Source organism: Sardina pilchardus, chromosome 19 (genome assembly GCF_963854185.1).
Source record: "Sardina pilchardus chromosome 19, fSarPil1.1, whole genome shotgun sequence".
Classification (NCBI taxonomy): Eukaryota; Metazoa; Chordata; class Actinopteri; order Clupeiformes; family Clupeidae; genus Sardina; species Sardina pilchardus.
In genome coordinates, this window is record NC_085012.1 from 10,839,738 (window position 1) to 10,866,224 (window position 26,487).

Genomic DNA, 26,487 nt, shown 5'->3' on the forward strand with positions numbered 1-26,487 from the left:
GCATTTTATGCCTCTTTTTTCGTTATTTCTGCCTTATGTTTCATATGTGTTCTCTTCTTTTCTGGCTACCAGATTAGTGTACCGCCATACTAAACCATGGGGAGGGAGATGACTATGACACAAATTTTCATAAATTTTTGAAAATAAATCATTGTGAGCCAATAGAGGAACTGCCAGGAGGTGCAACATACAGGGCCTCTTTCCACTGCTAGTGAGACACACAATTAACAATCACTGCACTTACAGCAGAACAAGCAGAGAAAGGTTATTATTTTTTCTATTTTGGTTCGCCTTCGGCTTCGTGCCACGGCGAACCACAGCCGTGGCGATATTGGCCAACAACACCACTCCCACTCGTGCAATAATGCTTAATTAATATGATACATATACAAATACATATTCTAAAACGGATAGTTCCGGTCCTTGATTATGATTGGCTGAATCGCGTACGATGGCGTTGTAAATTTCACAATAGCCTCACACCTTGACCGCATTTCGTTCTACAGTATAGTAATGCGCTACCACAAAACTAGGAACAAAAGTCAGAGTGGCTGCATCTCGTTGTTGCATGGCAACCATTTATAAGGAGGGAATATATTTCTTGGCGGAAGAATGATTATCTATGAATATAGCGTTGCATTTTTCGTTGCTGTGACTGTTTCATGAAATCTTGCTAGATCAACGTAGTTACTGTTTTAGAAAAGCAATAAGCCACTCGAGCCACTCCGCTTCGCGTCGTGCCTAACAACGCCCCTTAGCTGTTCGATTATACAGTGTAAACCACGGCCTCTCAGGGCTTATTGCTTAATTATACATGTTCTACAGTCCAGGTGGTACACTGCAGATTGTGTTTCCAGCTCTATGTTTATATCTTACATTTAAAAGTGGCAATATATGGCAATATGTTTTGTATCGCAATATATCGTGTGAAGTATTGTATCGTGACCCATGTATCGTGATCGCCAGTGCACAGTCCTAGACTGCAATACCTTTAAATTATTCATCAGATATGTTGTTCACTTGCTTACAGTTTTTTCCCCCCAGATTATGTTTGGGTGGGCACATGCCTACAGTGAGTCAGTGGCATGACGCCACTGCATCCAGGACAGGTTAAGTGAATCATGGCCTCCTAATGTCTGCTTCTGACCTATCATTGGAAGAGGCACATGCTTTTATGCAGGTGATGGTGATGCCACGCTCTTTGTCTTCTTTGCAGTTCATAGAAGTTAGTCTGTCTTAGTCTGTCTGGAGTAATGTCCGAGCATGGAGGAATGTGGCTTGTTTATGCCTGTTGGTTGGCAACAAAGACTTTGTAGATTGGGCCAAACTGATTTAAGGTTTTGAGACCATAGTTACCTTGGAAACTATGAATAAACAAGAGAGTGGACCATGCTGGAGTGCTTAATACACATTTAGACTTTTGAATATTTGAGTTTGTATGAAAGTAGCAACAGCAGTGCAACAAACGAGACAAAAAGTGAAGGATCGCAACAAAGAGAAGGTCAGAGGTTAAAAAAAAAGAGATTTCCTTGACTTTAAGTAAAAGTGCTCTTGACAGTTTGGCTCATTGAAATGAACTCGAACGATGAGCTGGCATATCCCACTGAGAGCAAGACACACTCCTTCCTTTTGGACATGTACCAATTTCAGTAATGAAGAAGGGTGTGAAGTGGAAGGGGTGGTGAGCAAGTAAACTCGAATAACGCCGTGACTGTCATACTCATTAGTCTTACCATTTCAGAGGGGATCCATCATTGTTAAGGTGATTTGCCTGATAATGGACATTACATCACTGTGTTTCGGTGAGGATATTTTAAAAGCAGTCTTATGCTACAGTCTACAGACCATCTGTATTTCCGCTGATATGGTGCTGATATAAGCCCTGAACAAGCAGTAACACTCACTCTCCGTCCATCCATAGACAATCCTATAAGCATAAATGATTAGTTTGCCTCAAATGCTGTTTGGGGACCTATAGCCATATTCCTACGTGTCAAATAAACTCACGGTGCAACTAAAAACTGGGTCATCAGAGCTATGAATATTGAGCGTTACTCCATGAGAAACTGCTGTTGTGGAGCAGACGGGAGTCATATTGCTGTCGCAGTTTTAAATTGTCTGGTGGACGACGTAACCGAGACTATGATGCCTTATCTCTCCTGGGGGGAATATTGATGTAAGATTTGCCTATGGCCCACAGCAATAAAGCGTCCGCAACTATACAATATTAATCTCAGGTACTGAGTGGAGTTACCTTTGATTTGGAGGCACTTAAGGGACAGGGGAGAGCGAGCGGTGGACGAGCATGTTCAGGTTTAACTCCGCGTCCTTTCACTCCTCACAGTCCTCAACTGCTAATCCAGGCCAGATTAAACACACTTCTCCGCATTTCGATCGGTGCTGGCGTGATGTAAAGCTGCTAATCTCTTCTTACCAACTGCAGCAAATCCTATTAAAATCACCTTCAGTTTAACACTTACATTGTTGGAAAATGCAAAACATGCAGCTTCTCTGGCACACTTTTTAATTGAGGGTAAAGCGTCCCCCCGTTTTATATATTAAAATAAAATATTTTTTTTAAGGGAGAGGGGAACAAGCCCGATGCATACACTTAAAAAGGTAGAGAGTGTGATTTTTTTTTTTTTTTTTGGGGGGGGGGGGGGGGGGGGGGGGGGTAGCCCCAGCCGGAGTCATGGTGAGTGGATCACCGGCTCCCCTCGGGGTGCACCCCACAGGCTGAGCAGAGTGAGGTGGGGTGAACCAGACCCACAGACAGTTAAGGATGGTTCAGAGGATTTGACTGATTAGGTAATATTCTGCCATGCTCCCATGTAAGCAACATTTTAAAAACTCATTTGTAGGTGTCTGCCGACTGCCCCCCTCCACACACACACATACTAGCCATAATTCTTCTTTACTCATAGTCTCGTTTCTCCCTCTTCTTCCTCTCCTCTGGAACTTTCATCTCTGACACCACGAGTCGCCGCTTAAAACGAGTTGCCAGCGACAACAACCTTGACGGCACTGGCAGGCGTCAGCTTTCGCAAAGCCACTTACCCAAGGCGGGGGGAATGTGCTCCCAGTGGATATTATGATGCTTCAAGTGTTTTCACCTCCACCATGGCAACCACTGGCACCAGTCATGGATGGCCTTGACAGAAATCTGCTGTCAATCACAACTTATACATGCCATTCCGACACAGCCGTAGGTGCAAAATCCTCCACTTCACCCTTTTGGAGATGTGAAGATGCTCAGGGTTGCCCTGATAAGCCTGTTTGTATACAAAGCCAGTGTACCGTCACCAACCAAATAAGTGTAAAAACACGCTGTAAGAGGCTGTACCTTTTGATTTTGATTTTGTTTTTTTTCCCTGCATTGTAACCCCAAAGGAAGGGTGGAGCACAACACGGAGCAGTGGCATTTTCAGCATTCGGTTGGGTCTAGCTGAGGCACTGGCATTGAGACAGGTTGGAAACAATATGGGGACGGAAGGGGAGGCAGATTAGGGTTGGGATTTGTTGATTTGTCCTCTTCAAGTAGTTGGTGTAGGTTAGATGGAAAAAAAACACCATCAAATATGTGCATGGTAAGGAAAATATGTTCCTGATATGTTTTCTTTTCGTCTTTTTTTGATGTAAATGACCTCTTTCATAGCATCTAAAAACCCACCTCCCTGGTTCTCACTTATTGCTTTGATGGCTTCTGACAACCTTTTGATGCTGGGGTTTTTGGCAAAGCATTTTAGGCCTTCAGACAAATATGGATTGAAAGATTATACATGGCCCTCTACTTTTAATCCCCACGCCACCTTACTCCCAAACCACAGTTTTATTAAGGCTGAATTACATGCTTCATCACGTATGCAATGCGGAATCCACTCTGCTGTTCTATGACTGCCCACCACTATCAAAATTAGATCATTTCTGAAAAGGTAAATATGAATTCTAAATCTCCTGGGAATTATAGCCCAGTGAGCTCTCATAAATGAACAATAATCAGATTAGTACATTTATCTTCACTGTATTCCTGTGAGGTGCCATGAATGTTTTAGAAATATTATGTAAAGAACCAGGTTTGCAGTCATGCTTATTATGAAAAAAGAGCTTTCGAATAACAGCCTAGAGCTCCGGCTCGATGGCAAACTCTTTGTTAACATGCACAAAATCACCCCCCCTCCCCTCCTCACGCTCACACACACCCCTTTTTATTTTGTCCGATTTGCGATTCATCATTTTCAAGTGAGGTAACACAACAACCCTGGACTACTCTTTCAAATGAGCATGTGTTGACATAAACAGGCGCAGTGGTCAACCATCTGTTTTAAAGATAAACGTGTGATCAAAGGGCATAGCCAAATGTGTAAGGGCTTTTCCTTCTCCCCCCGTCTCTCTCTCTCTCTCTTTCTCTCTCTCCCTCTCTCTCTCCCCCTTCTTTTTTGAAGGAGAGTTTAAAGAATGCAGAACGGTTTCCAGGGGATACGAATGAAAAGCTCTTGGAAATGCGGAGAGGAATGGCACTGAAGGGGAAGGTTCTGAGAGAAACTCCGCCTGTAGCTTTGGGACCCATGCAAGGAATCACCAGGGTTCTTCTTATCGCACAAAGGAAGGAAGAGACAGAGTAATGTTCTGCCAGAGGGGTTCTCCTAGACCGCCTTTAAATGATTTTTTTTTTTTTTGTTGCTTATTAATAATATTGAAAGACAGAAAGAGGGAATGAGAGTGAAAGAAAAGAAAGAGAGAATGGAGGAAGGGTGTAGACTGACGCCTCGTGTTGACCTCTCACCCTGACTGGCTCTGTTCTAAAATCACTGGTAGAATATTACCCCCTTCACTCCCCATAATCAGCTTTGACATCAGGTTTATTCACGGCTTGCTTCAAAGTTCAAGACGAGACAGGAAAAAAAGATTCAGCCCTGTCAAGTCCTGTTTCAGTGTTTTTTTTACTCAGGCTTTAGAAAGATAATGGCCATTTTATCTCCTTGCAAAGCAGATAACACATGCAAATATTAAAAGGGAAAAGAAAAAGCACACATTTTAAGTGAAGGGAAAATTGCTCTGCAGATCTGAATAAACATCCTCACTTCATTCTGGATCTCAGCTCTTCGAATTGAACCTTTTCATTTTCTGATTACAGAGAGTTATTTTGAATAAGATGGATGGCAACATCAGGACAGCATAAGGCCATTCCCTCCTCTTTTGCTGTCTTAACCAGTCCTGAAAATGATCAATTTCACATCCACTGTGCAAAATAGGCAGAACAGACTTCAGACTCTCACTGCCAAGGTAATCTTCAATATCAAATTCCAGCTCAACAGCCATACAGTAATATAGCATGTACAAGGGAGAAAGCACATTGCATGAAAATGTTTCCTCAGTTCCTTTCCATTTATCTCCAAGGACAGTGCAGACTTGCATGGCATATTTTTTCTTTGCCCCTTCCTTTTTTCATTGGTCTGCATTGATGTAATCATGTCTGAGCTTGTTCTTACAGTGGACCCAATATCCACCCAATTCTGTCTTTTTTTTTTTTTGCCCCCCATCCTCCCCTAACAAATCAGCCTGAAACGTAAACAAACTGAATGGCCATATAGATGCTGACTGACTTTGGATCAGCTGTTGTTTGGATCCGCTGCTGAGAGTATGTTGCTCTCTGGATTGCTGGCTGTGTTGTTGAACTCTGCCCACCCGGCGCTGTGAAATGCCGCAAAATCTGGCGGTGTGTTTTTGGTGTCATTTTGGCACATGTTGGGCCCATTCTGGCAGCATTCCCTGCTGCTGGAGAGCCTGCTGAGAGGTCTCAGGTGCTGTCTGAGGCTGTGGCGATGAGAGAGAGAGAGGGTGGCTGGCTCCACGTCTGCCGTCTCTGGGTCTGTCTGTCTGTCTCTGGGTCTGTCTGTCTTTCTCTGGCTGCCTGGCTGGCTGTTGGTGATTGCCACTCTTCAGTCGGCATGTCCCAGTGTGTCCTAGTGTGACCACTCAGCATACAATGTATACGATTGGCCAGTGCCAGCACCTATCTGGACAGAACGAGTTCAAGAACAAAAGATGAGGAGAGAGGAAGCTGAAGCCTGATTTCCAAATGATTACCTTTTTTTGTTTTTAATTTCGTTGCTGATTCATAGGTCGTGGCAATCAGGAAGGTAGGCATGGTCAAGAGATCGTAGTGCCTTTTTTTAAATGGAAGAAAACAAAAGACTTTCTACACATTCTCTGAATCTCCTCATCCTATAATTACCACCATCATCACTGCAAAGAATAACAATGGCAAAGAAGAGGAAATCTGCCCCTGTTTTGGTGCAACACGTGACAATGGCTTGCCACCATTTCTTTCATTCTCTTCACACTCTCTCTCTCTCTCTCTCTCTCTCTCTCGGTCTCTCCCTCCTTCCGGCCCTGATTTCTTTGTGGTCTGATGAAATGGCAGTCCCATTATTGTTTGAGCGGCAAATTTGGTGAACCATTCAAAACGCGATTGCCTCACGAGGTTGTGATTGCATGAGATGGTTTTCCGAGAGGGGCCCGTGAACGTGCTGCCTCCTCAGACCCCGTTTGCCGGCCACTGGCTCGGTGCACACGTGCACGCACCTCTGCTCTTGTGACTGATGACGTCCCCCTGTCATGGCAAGACGCGGCCACATGGCACTCTAGTCTTCTCACCCTTAATGGAAGCTAAATGCACTAAGAGCGATTTTTCACATAAAAAAAAAGAAAAAAAAGGCCTTGGGACCCTTTTTGTTCATGATTTCGCATTAGGTGAAGCTGGTGCTTTAAAAAAAAAAGGAAAAAAAAGGAAGAGTTACAGAAACAAGGAGAGCTGGGAGAAGGTCAGTAATTGGCAGCTTGAGACTCCCTCATTATTGGTGCGCTGATAATTCCATCTCCGCTGCACTCATCAGAGCCGACAAGTCATGCAGCGATTAAAAATCGGAATGCTGCAACAACAGTGTAAGCATTAGGATCACTGACTGCCTTAACTTCCAGTGACAAGGAAAGCCTGGCCAATGACTCCTCGGCAGTCAGTGGGGAATCTTCAGCCTCACTGCCTACTAGCAATCCATCCTGACAGCTTGCTCAAAATGGAGAGTTGGAAGCGGGTGGGGCGGGGAGAGGGAGTCGGGGGGGGGGGGGGTGGGGGGTGCAAAGGGAAGGCAGAGAGGCCGTGCGTCCAGCTAGAGGTTGAGGGGTGGGGGTAGGGTTACAGCGGGTTGCTGGGAAGGGCGAGGGGGAGGTGAATGTGGGGGGGGGGGGGGGGGGGGGGGCACTTCTTGCTTCCATTATTGTCGGGGTTTAGTCACTAACCAGGCTGAAGGGCTGAGAGTGGGGGAGAAAAAAAAAAGACATAAAACAACTGAAAAAAAAAATGATTTGGCAAGCAAGCGAACTGAGCCTTCTGCAGAACGGCACAGAGACAACCTTGAGTGGAAAATATGAATGTCTGAGCCATATGTTGTTTTCTCAATCTGTTTTGTAACAAATATTAATGTAGACAGTCGCAAACATGCAGAGCCAGCTCTGGATCATCAACGCCTCCAACCCGCTGCCAGCCTTACCCTGGCAAAGTGGAAACTTAGAGACAGAAAGGGCTTATTTACGCCATCAACGTCCAAGGGAAAGGACTTTAATTAATCATTGCTGAAGGTAACGTGGCAAGCGTGTTTTTTCCTCTCCAACCGCGGGGATTCGTCTCAGTCTTCCCTTTTTTTTCATCGCACACTAAATCCAAATTTGGACAGCAGCATTCATTTTTTTTGTTGTTTTCAAGAACTCTACTGTGATTTAAACTACATTATGGCATTTTAGGGGCAGTCCATTTTTTAAGGGTGATAATAAAATTGAAGCCTCACTCCCCCCCCCCCACCCCCCCACCCCCCTGTCCCTCCCCTTCCTCCTTCCCCGTCTCTCCGCGTCACTCAAAGTAAATCCTGATGGATCCGAGACAGCGTGGTGCCAGGGCTGGCTTGCTGGGCGCGTGGACGGAGGTGATGGATCGCTGGGGAAGAGCCAGTGGATAGCAATCTCTCTGCCCATATGGGCCGGTGGCGGTGGCAGGAGGCGACTGGGCGAGGGCACAACATGCGCCAGCCGCGCTTTGGCCAACCACCAAGCCTTGTCATCACCCTAGCCTGCTGGGCCTCTGCCGCTCCGCACAAATGCAAGTGGGGTAGAGTGAGAGAGAGACAGAGAGAGACAGAGAGTGAGAGAGAGACAGACACAGAGAGGAGTGAGAGAGAGAGAGACAGAGTGAGAGAGAGACAGACACAGAGAAGAGAGGGAGAGAGAGGGAAGGAGGGAGGGAGTGAGAGAACGAGGGCGGAAAGACAGAGTGCAAAGCCAGAGAGAGAGAGGAAGGGAGAGTAAAGGGAAAGGGAGAAGTGTGTGTGTTTGCGTGTCCATGTGTGGATGTGTGTGAGTACGCAGGCAACACTCACACACACTCACGCGTGCACATGGTAGGCAGAGGTCTCTCAAGACACCCCTGCAAGTAATATGTTTTTTTTGTTTTGTTTTCCAAACATGCTGCTTCTAAGTGGATGACATGTCTTTAGGTTAAGAGTTGGTGAAAGTCGAGTCAAGTAATGAACGGGGGGTTTATTAAAAGTATTAAATTACATCAGCTTTTGAAAAGTAGGAAGGAAATGTGATTACAGTGAAGGTTGGGGGGGGGGGGGGGGAGTGAAATAGACACGCATATGATCTCCATTTTCTGCCCATTCCTGGCACGTGAGCTCGGAGAGTCCAGAGGGCCTTGCGTCAGAGGTTTGGACACGGCTCTGAAAGTCTGAGCGAGGGAAGTAAAAATAGAGCAAAACCAAACACTGTTGTGTGGGTGGATTTATGTGTTTGGACCGAACTCTGAGGTGCCTGTGTTCGGGGTGATTTATCAATTCATTTTACATCTGTGTTCCGAGAAAAAGAACCGGTGCTCCCCCCTGTACCAAAATGGAGTCCAGACTCGGGAAGGCTAGCCTCTGCTTATATATCTTAATTTCCCGGAGAGAGCTAATCATCTGGATGCCACGGGTGCAGGGACATGAAGGGGACACGATACAGTGGTATCGAGCGGTGGTTCAATTGAAGCCTAACGTGCAGGAGGACAAGCGTGTCTTTCTAATGGGAATGAGTAATGGGGAAGGGGGACTGGCAGAACACAGATGGAAGTGGCCTGCTCGAGGAAACACTGTACACCTGCACGTCGGGGAGATGTTTCGCATTTTAGTCATCTTTCGGTTCAGTCGCAAAGCGGTGAAACTCTCGTACTCGTTTCTCTATCATCCTGGGAGCAGTCAGTAAAGAAATGTAAACGCCATGCAGAAACCCAGTACAAATGAGCTAGTTTTGACTTCATCATCTCAGACCTCACATGCAAACCTGAACACATCTGTTTCGTGATGTGCCTTGCAAAGCATTTGGGTTTTAGGAGGATGATCGGGGAGGCACTTTACATTATTACCGTTACTTATGTCAAAGTTTTTTAATTGTATTTTTAAGCAGGGCTTAAGATCTCATTAAATTTGTGACTTTCATATGGCATCTTGAGAGACAGCTTAACGTTGCTGCTCTTATGGTAGATATAATACATCTTATGCTTTTTAATCCCAAGATTTGAAATTTATTTTCTGAAAAAAAAAAAAAAGACCCGCACATAAATCAGGTCCATGCACTCTTCAGAAATGTGTAATGTCAATGCATTCAGAAGCTTGGCAGGATTTTCCCTATGTCAATGCTGCCACGAACGGATGTCTCTGATATTTTAGTGGAAAATGGCTCATTCCAAAAATATCACAGTGCCAGAGTATCATATGGTTTTTTATGTTTTGAAGAAAGAACAAACAAAGTGAAAGTGGTGGAAAATTGGCAGAATTGACTTTACAAGTCACAACCAAATGCGCTTCGGATTACACTGTTCAAGTCTTACAGTGAAAAGCAGAGCGTGGAGAAAAAGGAAATTATATGGAAGTAGCAAGATAGCAATTAAAAGAATCAAATCCCGAGTCCTGCAGCATCTGTCTGTTCCTATTAGAATGTTTGGAGGGTTCCGTCTTGAGGGCCTGAGTGAGATTAAAGGATTGTATTCACTGGGCCAAACTAAGTGTTCACCCTGAAATGACTGGGCACATTCAACAGCAAATTAGTCCACCTGATATTGACAGATAGCATTGATTCACCTCCGCTCCAAACTAGCGTAAGAGTGGCGCACTTCCTCCGCCTGTAACCAGGCCAAGTGGGTTGTTGGGCAGGTTAATAACAGTGTCTCGTTCGAAGAGACAATGGATCTGGATTGGTTAAGATAGTGCAGGACGACTTGTGTCTGTGGTGTGACTCATCCATGTGGTGGGACTTCGGAGAACTCACGGTTCTAATTTCAGAACTTTTAAATTATATTGAATATGATTTTGGCAAGAGGACAAAATGTGGTTGACTTGGAAACTTGTTGGCTTTGTAGGCCAGTTATTCGCGGCCCTCATTGATCTTGTGTGTCCCAAAACTGGGGTGTCTGTGTGCACTCCAAGTCATTTGGCATTTAGTCGACAGGCTAAGTTGGCATGGAAGACCTCCGCTGATACATGTAGAGAGCTGACAAATGACAGTCCCACAGCTTGAGATGAATGAGCAATCCTCCCATGGAAAGAACATAGAGAGTATGACAGAGAATATCTGTAATCTGTTTGGCACGGACAGAACTGCAGAGGAATCCCATTCCTTCCAGCACTCTCTGCCTTCGCAGTCCGACTCCACGCTGCAGAACTAAGATGGATGGAACAAAGGCTGTTCCAGTCCTTTTGCAATAAAGTGAGCACCACCGCGCTGCCTGCTGTTTCTGGAAACCGAGAAAGTCTCATCACTGAAAGATACTCTCTCTTTAACAGCACACGGCGAGAATCTTTATAATCTCATAAACATCACTTTGTCTCCACATAAGGCGTGCACGCGCGCGCACACACTCTCTCACACACACACACACACACACACACACACACACACTTGACAGTTGAGGGGAAGGCTGGATCTTGGACTGAATAACGCTGCTTTGGAGCTCATCACATTAATGAAATTCATTAGTAACAGTTAGCTGGCCCTAATCCGCAGAAATTGAAATATGGGACCAGCATTTGGGGCAGAATATAAGTAAAATGACAACTTCATTATCATAACTACAACTGTGCATCATAAAAATCTTATTAAAAATTGCTCCCCAAATTGCCATATTAGTTTCTTTATGAGGTAATTTCTACATACGGTAATAGAATCTTTGCTTTACCCTCCAGTGCATATTAAACTCACTCATCTTCTTGTACAAACTCACTTTCAACCCCTCAGCTTAATGAGACAATGTGGCAAGCTGCTCCATTTGTGGAGCACTTGAATTAGTAGCACCAGCTTTATCACTGGCCTGCAGTTGCATGCATACCCATCTTCTCTACATGTTTGTGCTCGAAACCACACAAACCATAAGCAAAATCAATGTTAATACTGGAGCATGATGGGAATTAGCATGCTTTTGATGATGAATTGCAACCACAATATCAAATACTAGACAAAAAGAAAACATATTTGTGGGTTAAGCTTTATGCTGTATTGAAAAGACTTACATTTGAAGCCTCAACACACATGGGACATTGAAGCAAAAAGGTGAGAAAAGAGGCTGTGCCCTGCCCCTCTGTATATAAAAGATTAAAATCAAACTTAACTAGGCTTTAGGAAGCCTGTGTTAGAGAGAGTGTGTGTGTGTGTGTGTGTGTGTGTGTGTGTGTGTGTGTGTGAGAGAGTTAGTGAGTGAGTGTGTTTATGTGTGGACATGAAAGGGGGCCTTTGGGATATCAGATCAAGAGAAGACAGAGGCGAGCATCAAGAGGAGGATGAAGAGGGGCCGGACACAAAAGGGCAAGCCAGAAATCGCTTCTAAATGAATGATAAATGATTTAAAGCCTGATTAGAAATATTGCTATTTTTCACCGCTGTCAGTGGAATAAAGGCATCAGCAACATTGGACTAGTTACCAGCTTTTTCATAATTGAGACTTTAGCTCCTAGCCGTGCCCCACAGCTTACCATTAATCAAGCTGAGCAAAGCTTAGGCAATGTGACAGCTTTAGACAGCATTAGATGGGAAAAGTGCTGTTCAGGTAGCCCGGGCAAACCTTTGCCGTCATTTATCCACCTCTGAAGTACTTAATTGTTTTTTATCCATCTTCTTCCTCCCGTTTTTAATTATTTATCTATCTGAACCCCGTATTTTTTCCTACAGGCTATGGGTCCTTTGATTCAGTGCACCTTGTTAGGTCTCGAGTCGAGTTGGGGGTGGTAAAGCGACTTGTGGTGAGCTTCGTCTCAGCATGGCTGGGCTTTAGCGGGGAAGGTGTCTGCCAGCATTGATTTGGTGCGTCTATGTTTAAATTTGTGTTTCGCATGCTTTGCGATGACTCCCTAGTCATGGAGTGTCACATCAGTCTTCCCTGGCTTCTCAGCAGAGGTAGCAGCAGCGGCGCCACTGGATGTGGGGACATGTTTTTATTGTCCCCGCTATCCCACCTCCTGCGATTCAGTGTGGCACCATCTGCAGTAGATGCTGGAACCCCCCCTCGCTGCCTGATAAGGACTGCTGAGATCGCTGAAACGTTTACTCTCCGTCGATGTTGGTGTTTGTGAGCGAAGCATCTGTCTGTTTTGCTTCACGCCGTTTCACCTGTACAACGGCATCCTGCCTCAGTTGAACGCAAAACAGGAGTGGAGCCTTCTGAGTCAACAGTCAACTACCTTGAATCGAGAAGGTTTTAAAGAGGGTTCAGGGCTATAATTCTGTGTGAAGGCATCTAAATTGTTGGCCATCAAAAATTAATAGACAATAGCAGAATGGCAGGGCCCATTACTGGAGAAGGGGATGTTCATTAATTATGTCACCTAATTGGATTGTAGCAGGTGCAGAACACCTCATCCAGCATGGTCACTGGCAGCAGAGACCGAAGCTGCAGTTCAAAAGGTTTTTTTCTCTCCTTCTGTCTATTAGGAACCAGCATGTCCTCCAGCCCCTAGAATTACTTTGTGCTTTATTGATTAATGACCATAATTTATTACAGAGAGGAAGGCTGTGCATCCTGTTAAATGTACAATTAATCAATTCCCCATCAAATTATGAAAGGGGGCCCGCTCAGCAAGGCCGAGTGCAGGACCAACGCAATGGCAGACGTGTGTTTTCCCATTGGCTGCCTGATTACGTGCCATGAAGAGCCTCTCTTACAGGGACTTAAAAGCCTTTCATTGGCTTAATGCTACCTGTCCCACGTGACAGATGTCTCCTCCAGAAATTGAATATAACTCCTACTGATGGACTGGTCACCATGTTCTGACCGTACCTCTCCGTCAAGGAGCGGAGAGTAATGAAACGCCTGTATGCACCCCAGAAAACCATCTATTAATCTCAAAATGGGGGAGAAAGTGCCTGCAGGTTCAAATACATCATTGCTAAAATCAACAATATTATATTAAGTTGGAAACGGATGTGAGGTTAACAGAACCCAGGGCAACGCGAGGATGAATATCAACTTTCCCAAATCCATGCGAAGCCATTATTTCCCACAGAAGAGAGGCACATATGACATGTTAAATCCAGCTTTAGAAAAGCTGCAATTGATCATAAATTCATAGCGGAGTGCCCCCGTTTCTTACTAGGGACTGTTAACAGGGACAGGATTTTAACCTGTCTTTCAAATCGGACTTGTAAGAGCTTGACAAAGAAAAAATAATAAATGCCCTTCAACATGTCGCATTGTACTTTCAAATTTTTCATTCTCTGAAAAGTCAATGGAAAATCTATAGACATGGATAATACTTATCTACCCTGTATTTTAGGCAGAATAAGTTTTATATCCATTTGAAATTAAATTGACGTTGAGGAATTGTACTTTCAGGACCCTGTTAAAGAGACAGAAGGATTTTTTGGAACAGAAAGTTGTGATGTGAATGCCTTTTAATGATGGGAGGATGACTAGTTTCTTTGTTAATCTGTTGAAACCTTCTCTGAATACCATAATCCAGACAAATGCGGTACATATTAAGAAAGTGATTACCTGCGTATAGTCTTGCATAAAGACAGCATGTCTTGTTGTAGAATACATCTAGGAAATAAATGTAAAAAAAGCCTGAAAATTATAGCCCAATTATGGCTCAATAATCAAGGTAGTCAACTAAAATGATGACCGACTTATTTGGCATCAAAATCAATTGTTGGTTTCAAATGCTTAATCGGTTCAGACCAGCCTGAATTTGGGAATCCCCCCACTATTGTCAGGAGGGCAAAATCTGACCAGTGAATTTGACACAATTGTGAACGATGAATGCCTATGCGAACACGCCCAGAGTTGTGGGGTTGTTGGATCTTGTAAAATCTCATGGATTACTATCTTCAAGGGATGCAAGTAATTGCCCTCACTTAATTAATCCCAATTGATCATTAAAAGATGCATTTTATAATTAGCTTATTCTTTATTGAAGATGACCCTAATTGTCTATTGTTTGTGAGCCTACATACTATCAAAAATAGCCTTAAGCTAAATGTAAGTGGATGGATAAATTAAACTTATTGAGGAACTGTGTGGTTCTTCTGAGTAGTCTATTGTTAATTTTAATCATCAATAGATTGTTGAACTATCAAGGTAGTCACTACAGTTGCTGCCCACAGAGCCCAACAAAATGGCTACATCCAGCAACGTCACCACACCCCATTAGTGGCCGACTCTGGAGTAGTTCTGGACCGTGTCCGGTCCGGACCCTGCTGCTTGACTCTCTGGGATTGGAGTCAGGGGGACTGACACGGCTCAAGACCAGTGCACCAGCTACTGAAAACAATTAGTGCTACACAGGGGTGAGAGGTCCTCTCCTAACATGCTGATACCCTCAGCGCAGATCCAAAGGACTGGTCCCCAAGGAGCAGACCTCCTGTCAGAGGAGCCAGGGCAAAGGTTTGGGACCCGTCATTGAAACCACCAGAGGATTTTAACCCTTAAATGCCCCTCACCCATCCTCGATGGTGACTGACGTACTGACTACTTACAACAACAGCAGAAGCCTTTGAGCTGCAGAAATAGCTCTTGGTCAGTGAAAAGCTTTGGACGTCCAGCCTGCCTTGTCTATCTTTCTGATTTCTGCTTCTTGTAGGAGATGATTTTTGCTTGATTTATATTGCTGTAACTGTTTGAGATGTTTTGGATCGAGTAGATGATTCAAACATCATGCCCCATCACTGCCCCATGTAAAACACTTTTATTTAATTGCGCAGTCCTTGTTGGATGGTCTCAGACCAACTACTCTTCAAGAAAATGTTCAGATGAATATATCCAAAGCTGGACATCAGAATTCTAACCACTCTTGCAACTATCAACTCTTCAACCTACACAATATATAACAGGCGTCAAACCCTCAACTCTTCCTCTATCCTTTTGACATGTAGCTGAAGTATGACTGCTGTTGTGTTGTGCCCTGAAACCCTCTCCTTTTTTTTAACTGGAAAGATTACGGCATCCGTCTTTGACAAGCCCACTGTCTTGTACAGACATTTTGCTTTCAAGAGCCTCCTAACAAAAACAAAGCGCACTTGTCCCGGGAAGCACAAGTGCGTGATCCCCATCAGTCTTAAGTGTTAAATCATCAAAACATCTCGGGGACAAACACCAAATTTATTTTCTTCCTGTCCTCACACCTTTTGAGGGAGAAAAGATCAAAACATAACGCCCCCCTTCCCCAATCCAGCTTGGATGCATGTTAGTATGTTAAAACCTGGCAAAAAAAAAAAAAAACGAAACGTGTGACAAGGATAGGTCAAAAAAATATAAAAATAAAAAAATAAGACATATGCCACTAATAAAACAGTGGTCCTGTCATCATCAGCGGCCATCCACAGTCGTCCGATGGAGCCCCGGCAGAATCCACCTCTACCTTGTTAGATTGAGGTGCTCAATCAAGGTAGCGCTAGAGTGCCAAGACGGTGTTGTGCGTGGTGATTACAGGGGCATAGGCCCAGGGAGCCGGGGGAAACGGACTAGCTCTCGGCAGGAGGCCCTCTGACATTCAAGCCTGCATTTTCTGAATCAGGCTTGAGTGATTAGGGCAGCGACAGCCAAAGGACAGATCAAACAATTACTTCCACTCCTCCACCTGTTCTTTTTTAAGGCCTGTGAAGGGTAAAAAAGCTGCAGGTCGTTCGTTTTCTGTCTCTTTCCTTTTTATCTTTTTTGCTCTTTTTCCCCCTCTTGAATCTTTTATTTCTTTTTTACTTTTTTTTTGCTTTCAATTTTTCAAATCTACAAAAGTATAGTATTTTCAGTGTAAATGTTATACCATCTGGAACGGCATGTCATTTCTGACTTTTATTGTACAATGTAGAAAATGTGATTATTGCAATGACTCCATCATGAGTTCATGCTTAATGTCACTCTATGTAATTGAAAGAGGGGAAATTTCCTGTCGGATTTTCACCTTACAGAACTGTTAGCAATGACTTCAAATTGAAAAGGCAAGGGCAAGGTAATGGTCTCTGATTCATACTTTCCAGGGCATTGAAAACCAGATTGCAAATGCACTCACAAATTGCACAAGTGTTCAAAATACAGCTGATTGCGAGCCAGGTCGTTCATTATGGAACCAAGAATATCAACCCCTATATCTCAAGCCTGACATAGAGACTGCATATTTGTGATCTGATGAAAATCTATTGTTCTCTATGAAAACACGACTTGCAAGCAATGAGAAAGTTTTTGTGACGTTTGTGAAAGTCGCACCTGAGTTTACAAGCCTAAACCCTTTTAACTGCTGTCTGCTATAACGGTCTGGGCGACATTATGGAACCCGTAACAGGAATAAGTGTGTGCTGCGGCGGGTTATATAAGTTTAGGAGGGGAAGGAGGGGTGTGGACTATGCAGCTCAGCGTGAGTACAGTAGATGTTGGAGCCAGCACAAGAGGGCAGTGTTAAAGCTCCGGGACAGGCCCTCCAGCTCAGCTTAGCTCAGCTCTGCTCTGCTGGCCTCGTCCACCTGAAACAACAGCCGTAAAAATAGCTGCCAGTCCACGCGCAGCGGCTGGCTCTCCGGCGCTTCTGAGGCAGGGATCCCGCGGCCTGTTCCCCCTGTCTCGCGGAGCCCACCGGTGGGCCTAAAACAATGGCTCAGGTTACCGTGGGCCAGGCCCCGGCTGTAGCAACGCGCGCAGAGACGAGAGAGTGACAGTCTGGCGAAAACAGGACAGCAGGGACTCCCCTTTGATGCAGATTCCACTTTTTGACTCGCGATGAGCCTGACGAAGTTGACGGGTTTCGCAGACAGAGGGGGGAAAAAGAAATAGAAAAAAAAGAAAATATACAACTTAATCCTCCACCACCCTACCATTGCCCAACATGTTTCTTTTCTTAAAAAGATGCAATTCCTCAACACAAAACACACACACACACACACACACACACACACACACACACACACACTCGTACGCACACACGCACACACAAACACACACACAGGCAAAACACATGCAGACAGGAATAGGGAGAGCTTATTCAAAACAAACATGTTTCTTCTATGAATGATTTAATCTCACAGTAGGAGCATGAGCAGGGGGTAGGGAAATGAAATAACATTGCCAAAAATGGTGTGAACAAAATACAGTGATACTTGATATGTAAACGCAACAGCACCCCCACCTCCACCCCCCACATATGTACAAAAAAAATAAAACACTTTTCGTCTTTTATTTCTTTGATACAAGCGGTGAGACTTCAAGCTAATGACGCTCCCAGCAAAAAAGCATCTTGGGGCACTAATCCATGGATAAAATTATATATGGGTTTCATCGCTGCGAAAAAGAAACGTCTTTTGAGATGGTTGAGACCTTAATCCACAGAGTTTTGGATAAGCAGCCAAACATGTCAACTTGCGATCATTGTCACATAGACAAACATTTTAAATCAGTCTACTCACTGCTTGGAAGAGACAGCAAGAGAAAAGAGGAAGAACATAGAAAGTTCAATGTGTAGAGTGTTTCTGTTTCTCAGAAGTGAACATACCAAAGTTGAAGTAGGAATATTATTATTGACTCATTCAGTAGTACTAAGTACTAAGCCTCAGTGGTTGTAAAATTGTGTTCCTTAAAATATATTGCACATTAAAATATAAGCTTATATACTTAGATACGTATATTTAGATCATTTATATGTAAAATTGCTTCTTCGTTCCACTCAAATAAAACTGTATTTGTTACTGGACCCACGGGGCACCATTAGGCTTATAAACAACTAAAAAAGGAATCCTCACCACCAGCAATGGTGTGCTTTGCATCTTTTGTAATAGTGTGCATAGTAAGTGTACTGTGTTTTTTGGTTCTGTTCTAAAGTGCAGGCTTGAAAAACTGGCCTGGTGCTTCAAAGGCAAGGGATTAGACTGCTTATCCCATAATTAATATGGTGCAGAGGAGAATGACAGCACCTGAGGACTGGGCCGAGCAGCCAGGATCCTGCTGAGGCCGGAGTGAGCTCCGCTACCCACAATGCAACACTGACCAAGCCTCATCAGCCTCAACACAATGCCCACGCCTCCTCCTGTCTCCATTGACAAGGCGTAATCTCTTTCTCCCCCCGTCTCCCTCTCTTCCTCCCCCCTTTTTCTCTGTCTTCCTTTTTTCTCCTCGTGATTTTCTTTCTCTTTCCGAGGGGGCGACGTTTGTAATAAATACACAACGATTGTGTGATAAAAAAAAAAAAAGAAAAATGTTGAAAGCGAGCCTGCCTTTCACTGTCCCCGTTGCCCTTGAAATACATCCTGGGAAATTCTTGACATGTTTTTTGCCCTTTGACCCCGGAAGGTCATTTTCATTTCCCACCAACTGTTAGGCAAAATAGGCAGGTCCTCTAAAGGGAGCGCGGCTCCGCTGCCTTTTTCACTCGCCGGCTGCCCCGAATGTGCTGACTAGACTTCAGCCCCCTAAGCAGGCTCCCACAACCCCAGTGCAGCAGACTGGGGGCATGTTGTGGTCCATTGCCGCTGGCACTGAGGAACTGAAGATGTTTATCATTTATGTTTTTGGCACAGATAGGCTAAATAAATGGATCGTCGAGGGGGGGGGGGGGTTATGTCCGAGGGCTCCTGGGCTATGTCCGAGCTTATGTTGATTTACAAATTTGTACTGTCTTGTTATTTTTACTTTTTTTTTTTTTTCCGTTTTGTTAAACCAAATGACAAATCGGTGAAATGAAGAGGTTACGTGAAATGTACAAGAGGGCGACACATTCAAAGGGAGTGTGTTGATTTGGAGTCACCAGCAGTTGTTTTGGGAGAATTCCCCGGTCACTTTGAAGTGTGCCCCCTGTGGAGCAGCCTAACTTTGACACAGAGGGGCAGGGATGGGTCTATTTCTGGGTCCCGTGGGAGAGGGCCCAGGGCTTTCCCCTCAGACCTCTCTCTCCCAAGATATTCTAATCGACTTGCAACTTCAACACTAGCTTATAATTATAATCATTGACACAATCGACAGAAGGAAAAAAAAAAAGAAAAATAAATAAATCATGAGTCTTGTCTGTGATGCAATGTACCCAGTTGAGAGGATGAAAACCCCAATTTACTGTTGTGGATGTGCTCACTATTAAAAGTGGATGTTGAGTCGGGTAAATCAGATGCACAGTTGTCATCACACTTAATGCTTTTCATCAACTTGTCATATAAAGTACACAGCCTCTCAGCTATACACTACACGCTTCATGAGTGTAGGACTAGATGTGGGGAGGGTTTTCATTTGCTTCTTGCTACCACCCTGGCACTCTGTGTGTGAATCTCCATGTGTACACATGCATATATGTGCAAAGTATGTGTGTCCTTATGTGCAATGGAGTGTTGAAGTGTTGATTTGGGGTGTTGTGGGTGCCACATTAAGCATGTGTGTGTGTGTGTGTGTGTGTTTGTGTGTGTGTGCGCGCGCTGTGCGGTGTAAATGTGGTTGTGCTCAAATTTCGATCAGATGTCTTATAGGAAAAAAAAATAGTCAAGGAATACTGTGCTCTGTGTGTTACCCAAACTTCCTTTGACAATCTTCCCCTCCCAACACCCCAATCTCTTCACATGCTGTTCAACCCCCCCCTTAAACCCACTGTGAGTTGTGATTCCCGCAGTACTCGTATGCAGTCCGCTCTCTCTGAGATATGAACCGGGAGCCTTGTTCCCAGTGGTCCCCCATAACGCCTCGGCCATTCCCAGAGTCCCCATCCCGCTCGGCGGTGTCATTCTCCCCCGAGACCGCATTCAAACATCACACGATGGTGCGGCGGACTCGGCGCCTGCAACGGCTGTAATGCCACTCGCTGGCCCGGTGCTCACCGCGGCGAATAAATCTCCTCCACAATCCCACTCTCTCCTGTACAAAAGGAAGAATAGGAAGAAAAGGGGGGAAGACAGCACGACAGAACAGAAAATGAGGTGTGATGAGAGTGCGGAGAAAAGTTCCAAAGATCTAGAAACATCCAGCTGGTCACCCATTGGCACTGTACCCTTGTGAAGTCCCCGGTGTGTGTGTGTGTTTGTGTGTGTGTGTGTGTGTGTGTGAGTTTCTCCTCACTGGCTGCATGTGTGTGAAGAATACACCCTTTGAAGTCGTTTGTACAGTATAGCAATGAGGCATCACTAAGGCCACTACTAAGCCCTTACAAAAATGTCCTCAGGGATTACAGAGCACTCTATAGGCACCTTCAATAAATTGTCCACATTTTGATGCACTCTCAGGAGGAGCCCAGCCGCGCAGCATTATGTGGGACAGTGAATGGCTGAGCTCATGAAAGACCCTCACAGTTTTCTGTGGAAATTATTGATCTTATACAATCTCAGACCACGCAAAACACCGAAGGTCAGATATTGCTGGCAGGTGTGTGTTTGTGTGTGTGGGTGTGTGTGTGTGTGTGTGTGTCTGTGTGTCAGTGTGTGTGTGTTTGTGTGTGTGTGTGTGTGTGTGTGTTTGTGTTTGTTTGTATGTTTGTGTGTATGGTTAGAGGTGTCAGAGGGAAGGCAGTGGGAGCGAAAGTGCAAAAAAGAATGTCGGGGAAAGGAGGAGGAAGGCAGGAGAGTCGTTAAGGCTTTAATCTCTCTCGCTCAAGGAGAAAGATCCACCCCAGCCTCCCAGAGGGTACTGATCAATCACGCGCTGACTGGCTCAAACTGTTTGTGCTGGATTCCACATCTATCACAGGCCCATGTTGCACCGTGTCCAACTGTACTGCCACTGAAGGGAAAAGGGGGAGAAGGAGAAAAAAAGAATCGCTTTCAATTAAGGAACATGAAATAGATTCGCGCGGCGTGATTTATAGCGCACGGCTAATTAGACGAGCGGAGCGCTTTAATGAAACCAAAGCCTGGGCTTGTTCTCCGAGTTAAGCAGCCCATTGTCTTTGGCGGCGCGGCGGTGACATGGATGAGGGCAGCCCGGGTTTGATGTTCCTCAGCAATCTCTTCACACTGACAATCGGGAGACAAAGAGAGGCTTTTAGCCGTGTTTAATGACTTCGGATGAAACAGGCCCAATAGGCACACATTGTTCTGTTCAAGTGCCACATATGCATAGTGATGGCCATCACAGACACACAAACACACAGATATTTATTACTGCATATATATTTAGATAGAAATACATTCACACACACATTTAAAACATTTCCCCGTTTTATTTTGTAATATGAGAAGTCTGACAGATGACCAGTGAGTCTAAGTCTAAGTCAACCGAAGTAGCCAAGGTCCTTGTCCAGCTAGAAGGACAGCCTTGTCGTTAACCATCTCTCCTCACAAAAAACATATGCATGAAGGACCCGAGCTATTGTCAAGAGACTGCTTGGCCGATGGATTAAACCTGGTGAATAATAGAACATGTGAAACGTGCTCGGGGCCATGGGTGGCCAGAAGTCAAGGAAGAAAGAGCGATTACAGAAGAGGGTGTTAATTAAGTGGAACCTTTTAAGAACAATATCTACATAAGTAGCCATGCCGTGTAAAAGGTGAGGCTTTAGTTCACAGATGCCACTGATAAAGGACACTTTGATGACATTAATTAATTACTTTGACTGTAAGCCATGGCATAAAGGGTCATAGTATGTGGGGGGGGGGGGGGGGGTTGGTATTGACAGTTGATAGAGTGTAGTTTCAGTATTGTGAGATGGTGATTTTCATGAATCTCATTAGCCGTGAGCAGAATTTGTATTACTTCAGGATTACAACTAACCCTTGCTGTAATGCAGCCGGATTCTCATTGCAAACTCGAAATATGTAATAACATAATCATATGTAAAGCAGACGTAAAAAAAAGAAATAATTATATATATAAATCAGATTGTAGCATAAAATCCGAACCTGCTGGGGAGTTCCTGGAGAAAGGTAGGAAGACCCATGCTGAGTTCCTCCCTCTGTTCCTGAGAGTGGTGGAGGGAGAAGATGTAAAGGATAGATCACATTTTTTTCTCTTTCACTGATGCCAAGGCAGCGTCTCCTACGGTATGGCTCACGTTGAGAATGCGTATGTTGCTAAATTGGGAAACTAAGCACACTGATGCTATAAACACACACACACACACCTCGTTTTTTTTTTTTTTCATTGAGAGCATTGCCAAATGGTGCATGAATGCAAGACAATTTCCTTCCTTTTTTTTCTTTGAATTCAACCTTGTCATCGCCTGAAGACTATTTGCACACCTACTTCTTCTGCTCTTCTCTGTGCTGTGTTGCGTTTTTGTTATATGTTTTTTTTTTTTTTTTGCCTTTTGTCTTTAAATTGAATGCTGGTATGAGATGAATCCATCGCCTCTCTCTCTCTCTCTTCTCTATTTAATCCCTGGATGCTGTATGCCAGATGGCATTTACTGCATCATTTATCTGCTAAGCAGACACAATTATCCAGCCCAACCTACAGAGTTTACGCGCACCCATTTCACACGCTCTGTTAGTCATGTATGAAGTCGGGGCCACTGAGGTAAGGCATTGTGCTGCTCGCTGCTTTTGAGAGATTACGACGCGACGCGACACGACACTCCCAACACCCACTGTAGGCATAATTCATACCCAACCTATACATCCTCATAGGTCACACAGCGGCCTCCCTTCATCTTCCACTTAGCAGATACACTTCAAGCTTTTTTAGCTCCTGTATAGGGAGGCTATTAGACTCCTTTTTTAAGGATGTTGAATGGAATTGAAAAGGCTTCTTCTGTGTTAGGAATAAATACAGTGCGCGGAAAAAATACCTACAAGTAGCCTAGATATTGTCACTATATGATTTTATTTCCGGATGATTTCATGAGGATAGACGTTAACTGAAGGGAAATGCTTTGGTAAGACCTGAGTGTGTTCAGACCCTGCGTAGACATCGGACTGCACAGCTGGATGGGTTCCGTGTGCCTCGTCCCTGGTGCTGTTCCCTCTGCAACACCTCCCTTCTGCAGGTGCCAGGGAGGAGAGCTGTGGTGGGGGAGTGTTCTAGAAGGTGCAATCAGTTTACACTCTAACTGCACACTAGCAGACACTCATTAAGATGGTTACCGTAGAAACAATGTTTGCATTGAATATCTGCATCAGGGGAGCACTCATTAAGTTATTTTTTTATTTTTTTTAAATGTTGTGTCTCATGTACGATGATACTTGGCTGCCAGAACTGTAAGCGTGTGCTAATACGTAGCATTTAGCTTGATGGGCAGACTGCTTACATGACAACACAGCTCAGCATTAGCGCTAACCTGTCGGATAGCTGTCACATAGCCCCGTGATGACTGCAGTCACAGACCTCAAGAATCAAAAGGAATCGGGACTGTAGCCATTACTCTACCACGTAATTGGTTTAAAAAATAAATAAATAAAAAATAAAGCATATCCCTTGAGGATCAGCGATGATGTGACATCCGCTCAGGTATACATCACCTTCCAGTTTCTCCTTTTTGACAACGACACTTGCAAAGAAGGGTCGATTTTCAAAAGTCATTAGGAAATCTGCACAAGGAGACGGATTTGCCTGCCCAGCGTCTCTCGCTGAGGTGGGGACGTCTAGGTGTCTCTCCGAGGCACAGGTGATCATGGCAAGTTAATCACTCTCTCGGTTCTGCTTGTCCGTCTCGGTGTCATATCCACATGAATATGGTAAATATCATGTAACGGGGTTCGAGCACTTGCTTGCTTTATCTTTGTCCGTCAGAGGCGAGGCATTGGTCATGTGAAATGTTGTGAAGATGAAAGGCGGATGCACATCATATCCGTGTACCTGTGTACACACCTGACACGCCCCACCCGCTCCACCCGCTCCACCCTCTCCACCTGCTAAAGCCATAAGTGTATAATCACTGTGTTAATGGTATTTGGATCCCACAACTTTGAAACTCAAGGATTAGAAATAAAGCTGAAAGGGAAAAATGCTAATTTCTGGCATGTCACATTAAGACAGGCTAGTAAGAGAAAGCAGGAGGTTTTTTTTTCCACCAATTAACATTTCGCACACACACATGCAAGCACACACACAGACCTCTAACTCACCCACATACACACACTTTCACACTCACCCGTTCGCAGAACAGGAACACTGTCACACTCATCCTTTTGTAGAACAGGAAGAGGTCACTGCGAAGGGATAAAAGGAAGTCTCAGTGATATTGCTGGCTGAAGAGCCTGCAGCCGCGACCCTGCCAACCGTAAGATCAGTCACCAGAATGGCGCGGGACATTGTGCCTCTGTTGACACGGTGAAACTTCCCTTTTTATCTGTGAGAATAAACTCAACAGTTCCTTTGTCCCCGCTTTGCGCAGAAAGAAAAAAAACATGGCAACACCATTTTTACCCCCCCCCCACCGCCACCACCACCACCACCACACCCCACTCCACCACACTACCCCCCTCCTCCTCCTCCTCCTCCCCTCCCTCCCTTTTTTTTATTGAGAATGTCTCTCTCCCGGAACATTTTATGAAAGAACCATCAGTGACTGGAATGGCTAATGCCCCTCTCAAAGCCGAGGCCTGACAGGAGAGAGACTTGGCAGAAATGGAGTGCCACTCGGTCCCCTCCGTCCCCTCCGTCAGCGGCTCCCCTGCCGCTTCATGCCATCTCATTTGTCATGTATCAAATGCAAACTTCTAAGTATTTTCTTCACATATGCTATGTAGAAGGGGTGGGATGGGGTGAGGGGAGGGTAAGGGTAGGGGGGTAGGGGGGTAGGGGGGTGGGGGGGGGGGGGCTGCTTGTGACTGGGATGCTCTGGCCAGGCTCCAGTCTTGAGGCTGAATAAACACAGAGAACATTTGCCTGGGCAGGTTGGCACACACTAAGATGTTTGTCTTTTTAGGCCCCAACCCCCCCTCCTCTCCTCCCTCTCACTCTCTCTCACCCTCCACCCCTTCTCTCTTTTTTTCTTCTTTCGTCTTCTGTCTTCTCCCTTCTCTTCTCTTCTCTTCCCTTCCCTTCCCTTCCCTTCCCTTCCCTCCCCTCCTCCTGAGTTTGTGGGGTGAGGGGACCACACTAACTTACAAGCTGGAGAGTCAGCCAGCCAGCCGGCATGCAGTGGGAAGGCCTGCCAGTGGCCTGGCCTTATGGAAACGTGTGCAACATGAAAGAGGGCACACCAACCGGGGCTTTGAAGTGTCGTCTGTGAATTTATTGACCAAGCGGAGAATGAGGAGTATGGGGAGGAGGACAGAACACAGAGACAAAGAGCTAGGAGGAAAGAGAAATACACACCCTTTGGAGAACTTGCATGTCATAGGAAACCCGGGGTTAAATTGAAAGGGGTTTTGTCCTTAGCATGGTAGTCAAGTTCTATTAGTTTGGTGTTTTTTGTGGATTAATCGGCAACAGTATGTTTCAGTATTTTCTAGAACTGTTGTGCAGTAATGTTGATGGCTTTGAATATGATGAGATTTGTTTTATAGCAAAACATTAATGTTCAACTGCACTGGTGATTTATTTATTTATTTATTTTTTGTGGTTTGTTTGTTGTCTGTCAAAAAGAACCTACTTATTTAAGCCTTTCCATCGTTGCTCTAACTCAAGTATAAAATGTAGGATAAGTCTGTGAAAACAAGTGGAGCCAAAGCAAAGTATAGTTTAAGTATCTGACAGACAAAAGGGGTTGACAAAGTAAACTCAGTATCCAAAGGAAGCAGTGTCATTCTCTATTCACGACCACATTCTTATTTGGAGATGGACTTTCAGGCACCTCACAATGCCAAGTAAATTAATCTGTGTTCCGTCAATTTAAACAAATAACAATTATACAAAGGGGGACACTTCCACCAAATGTAAAATGCAGTGTTAAACTCCAACGGGCCCGACAATAGCCAAACTACGCATCACAACAGCCAAAGCAACACAGAACAGGCTCAATATTTACATTTCCTTTTTGACGTTTGGTGAAAGGTTTTCTTTAACCTGCGGAGGGCCGAATGAGAATTGGTGGATAATGAGAGATTAAAAGGTGAAGGGGACATGGGGGACAGAGCACGGGAGAA

The 26,487-nt window shown here is 44.7% G+C and overlaps 1 protein-coding gene across 1 annotated transcript in view; it reads left to right on the forward strand.

Annotated features, from left to right (window-relative positions):
• zic4 (zic family member 4) overlaps positions 1-26,487 on the forward strand; it is a 98,050-nt gene that overhangs the window by 40,541 nt on the left and 31,022 nt on the right. The gene's annotated exons all lie outside the window — the stretch shown is intronic.